The sequence below is a fragment of the Pteropus vampyrus genome, unplaced genomic scaffold (assembly GCF_000151845.1).
Source record: "Pteropus vampyrus isolate Shadow unplaced genomic scaffold, Pvam_2.0 Scaffold48, whole genome shotgun sequence".
NCBI lineage: Eukaryota > Metazoa > Chordata > Mammalia > Chiroptera > Pteropodidae > Pteropus > Pteropus vampyrus.
The window spans coordinates 5,286,045-5,290,877 of record NW_011888829.1 but is presented as its reverse complement, the minus strand read 5'-3'; positions in this window follow the sequence as shown (position 1 = coordinate 5,290,877).

Genomic DNA, 4,833 nt, shown 5'->3' with positions numbered 1-4,833 from the left:
GTCACGTAGAATTATTTTTAACAACTCCAGCACTTCAACTTTAGACTGCCAAGTGAACCTGTTTACTTTGCATGGTTTACAAAGTATTCATAATTTTTGATGTAGGAATCTTGAAGGCTGCCTAACTCACATCCTAATCTTGACATCCTCCTGTTCTATGTCAAGCTAGGACTGAAAAAAAAAAAAAATGAGGATTTTTAAAAGTTTTATTTTAAAGAAATGTAGTCAGAAATTTAGTCCTTGGAGAGAGTAGCTCATCCTGCTGCCAGGTTGGGCTTTCCCTGAAGCCAACTGTACATGTTTTCTCTGCCAAGGCTGAAATGATTGTCCCAGTGAGGGTCCACTGTGGTAAGATGAGGGTAGTCGCAGGATGCTGCTCCTCGAGTTTTAATTTTTAAGTATCTGAGATGAGTATCGTACCCAGTATACTGAGAATTTGTTTTTCTCCAAGAGCAGAAGTTCTGCCTCAGAAAATGAGGTTCTTGCATCATCTAGTACTAACTCGAGCACTGAATTAACAAAGCATCCTTGGTTGAAATACTTTATGTCATGCATTTTTTCCTTGGTAAGATGTGCAAGGAAGATTTCTTAATGTGATTTGGCTGTTGCAAAGTTCAACCAGATTCTTTTGCCCCAAATTTGCAGATTATTTCTCATCTTACATTATGACCATTTTTATTAAAATGCAGTTAGAACATATGTGTGTGTGTATCTATCTATCTATCTATCTATCTATCTATCTATCTATCTATCTATCTATCTATCTATCAATGGCAGTGCTTGTCTTCTAGCCTGAGAAGCCTCCCCCATACTCTGTAGCTTTTGGGGTAAAAATGCTTTTTTTTGGTCAGTATGTGAACCAGTTAAAGCCAATTGCCATTGGGGAGCAATTGGCCACCTTGGTGGCCAAAAGCAGAAATCTTCCTGGTCATATTGCCACCACCAGGAAAGAGAGATGTCAGAGGTCAGGTATCTTCCCCCATTTCTGTTGTATATAGTTCTTATATTCCCAGTCTCTTACTGTTTTTAACAAAATGAGGTAGGGGAAACGTTAACTAGATAGACATTACAGTGTCACTTTTAATTCATTCTTACGCTTTTACAAGAGATAAGTCTCTTTTCAAAGTTCAACTTCCCTCTTACCCTTTCATATTTTCTTCCCTCAGATATACATCAAAATTGCCTCAGTGTTACAGACCCTGATCATGTTTCCTGTTTTTGTGTTTTGCATAATTGGGTTTTTGCAAGTTTTGGTCTCACTTTTATAACAGCGTTAATTTTGCTAGATCATGCGTTGACTCACAGCAGATCTAGCGGTGGCAGATGCTGTGTTAGGCTGTAGCCTGAGGCTTTTCACATTGGACCATGAGGGGAATTTAAACCGCTGATTCCAAGGGGAATAGAAACATCCAAAATAAAAGAATATTTTAATCCTTCAGTATCCCTCTAATGACAAAGTTATTTGGCAAAATGATAGGATTAAAGTTTTCTCACAATTGGTAAATTTTTATTTATTGGAGGATAGTCTAGCTATGTAGTTTAGTTTTTAAGACACTGGGACCTTAACTTGCCAAAAAAATATAACTTCCTTTAACAATTTTTTTAAAGGTAAGCTATCTCTTCATTCTCTTCCCCCTATCCCACAGGATTATTTAGAAACAAATGCCAAACATCAAGCAGGATAGATTTTGAAAAGGAAAATGGCTTAAATAGTCTTCGATGAGTTAAAATAGAAGCCATCAGTCATCCGTTCTGAACTTTGTCCTCTTTGTTACTCTTAGAGGAACCAAATGGCAGCCATTGCTAAGTTGTTCAGTTTGAGTCATGACTTGTATGTAGTCAGTATTAGCTCTGGTTGTTGTTTAGAGGATTGTTAGTCTGTTAATGTGGGGCTTCTGCAGGATAATGTGGAATGATTTGGTGACCGATGTTAAATTCAAGTGTTTAAAGATGAAACTGTTCCTGAGACTATTTTAAATATGTAAACCTGAAACAATTTTGTAGCTTTAAAAAATGATCAGATTCATTGATGTTCTTGTGAATCAGGTTACTCACTGTGGAAGAAGGGAGATAGGAAATGGAGTTAAAGAAGAACCCTGTTTTATCGGTTTTGAACTGGAGATATTTGTATGAGTGTGTGTGCGTGTGCGTGTGCGTGTGCGTGCGTGTGCGTGTGCGTGTGCGTGCGTGTGCGTGTGCGTGTGTTTTCCTCTTCCCAATACCTCCCCTCCCTTCCCCACCAGCTATGCCCAGGTCTGGCTCTGTGTTCCAGTAGGTCCTAGCAGTGATAACCTAGGTCTTCCAATAGGTCCTAGCAGTGATAACCTAGCAGTGATAACCTAGTAATAATGAGCACACGTAGTTCCCTTGATCTTGCTTTCTAAATACTGTGCCATAAAAACTAGGGATGTTGGTTGGTTCCAGGTTTGGGGCAGATAAAGTATAACGTGAGCTTAGAACATCTTAAGTCTGAGAAAAGAAAATGCCCAAAGACTGATGGGACACAAAAATTGGCTTCAAGTGCCAAATTTGGAACAACTTGAGATTAAAGAAAAGAAGGGTAATAATGGATTATAGAACATTTGTCTTAGTCTGCTTAGGCTGCTATAACAAAATACCAAAGGCTAGGTGGCTTAAACAGCAAACATAATTTCTCATAGTTCTAGAGACTGGGAAGTCCAAGATCAAGGTGTTGGTAGATTTGGTGCCTGATGAGGACCCTTTCTGTTGAGGCAGTTTTGAAATAGACACTTTATTGCTGTATCCTCACATGACTGAGAAAGAGGGAGGGACTCTGGTCTCTTTCTGTTATTAGGACACTAATCTCATCATGAGGGATCCAACCTCATTGACCTCATCTAAACCTGATTACCTCCCAAAGGCCCCACCTCCAAATTTCATCACACTTGGGCTTAGGGCTTCAATATTTGAACCTTACTTAGCTATTTTAAGGAAAAGTTGTGAAGGACATTCTGGGGGCTGAAGAATTTAAGGGTGAGTGAGGTGTCGTGATGTCTGCAACTTACATTCAAATGGTTCAGCCAACACAATGTTTCCATATATTTAAAAGTAGCAAATATAGTAAATGTAACTGATGAATTGAGGAAAGAGTTTGTGATGTATTAGTGTACTATTCTTCCAGCTTTTCTGTAGGTTTGAAATTTTTCAAAATAAAACCAGGAAGAATAATGACAGGAGAAAAAATTATTGACAAAAAAATGGACCAAAATAACCTCTTATTAAGTACAGTCACTAAAACTTGTCTTGCTGTATGCAGTGACTAGATAAAGGTGACTGGTTTTTGTACTTTAATTCTTCTTGAAATCTCAGTCTTTGTTAGGTAAGGGGAAAGCTTAAGTCTGTATTGTCAAGAAACAAGTTGTACGCTAATCTTATTTCTGTTATGTTTGGGGCTACAGTTATGCATCAGACCAACAATTAGCTCATCTGCTGATACAAAAACTCAGAAACAGGATTATGATTGCTATTGCCTTGTAGCTGAACAAATAGTAATGGAATATCTTGCTCCTGATGTAAAACCCTCAATTTTAATCCCTTTTAGTGCCTTAGGGTGGCAGCCCTTCTTAATGCCATCATTTGGCTCCTAAAATCTACTTAATCTCTGGACCTCTGTTTCCATGAATTTCAGCTCCCTGTGGCAACCACCTCACAAGTGTCCCTTGTGTATCTCTGCTTAGTGTCACTGCTGAGCTAAAATCCATGTTACTGAAGCAGCCGTGGTTTCTGCTTCTCCTCCTTGCATCCTTCTACTAAGGATGAGGGTCAGTGGGCTGTAATGAAAACTTCACATTACCCGAAACAAGTTAAATAAATTCTGTTGGCACTAAAGATTTGCCTTTTATTTATGCGGTGGTTGGCCACATCTGCCTTAATTCTCGTCTCACTTTAAAAACCAGGTTGATAAAAAAAGATCTTGTTTTTGTGAAGGAAGCTCTACCTTTTCAAGACAGCTTCACTGTTCAACCTGTTTATTTACTTCCCTGCAAAGCCTAGTTTTTTCAAAAACTTCACGTAGCCCAAACTATGACATAAGTATGTCTTCAAAGAACCAGTTGCTACTTTCCAGTCTGCAGAAAATAGATGCTAGCCGACCGCAACTGAAGGAGCTATTGGCCAAGATGTGAGATGGTTACTTTCGCTCAATGAAGCAATTCCAACTGAAGAGGTTATTTTGCTGCAGAGAGTTTACTCAAGAATTTCTCCTGAATTTAATCTAACCACACAGCTATTGAAAAGGGAATGTCTGCCAGCCACACTGCCCTGCATCCCCATGAGAGGAAACTTCATTTGATGTAACGTTGACCTACATGGAGAATCAGACAGAGCTGGAGTTTGTATTAGTCATATTTATTGCAATAAATCTACCCTTTTAGCGAGAAGACTCTTCGGAGTAGTTGAACCTAGACCTTGAAGTATAGAGAGCAAAGGCCATCATATAGCTGTGCACCCATGATTGAGGCCACTTAATCCATTCTGACAGTTGCTCAATAGAATATTCATTAGAGTTCTCCAGGCAGCCACCAGCCATCAGTTAGCTAGTCAGTATTTTTATTTCTGAAGTACCCCCGTGGTCTGAATTGAATTGCAGGAATGTTATTTGTAGCTGGAATTCCAGGTAGTCTTTCCCAAGAGTATTGGTATTTTATAATCTTTATTTCTTAACTTAGACACTGGGGGTCAGTATTTATTCACAAATGCCCCTGGATTTGACAGCAAGCCTAGCTCTGGCTATTTACAAAATGTCATGCCTAAAAAGGCCTTGAATTGATGGTGGGATTTTTTTTCTCTAATTATGTAACTACAGATAAACTC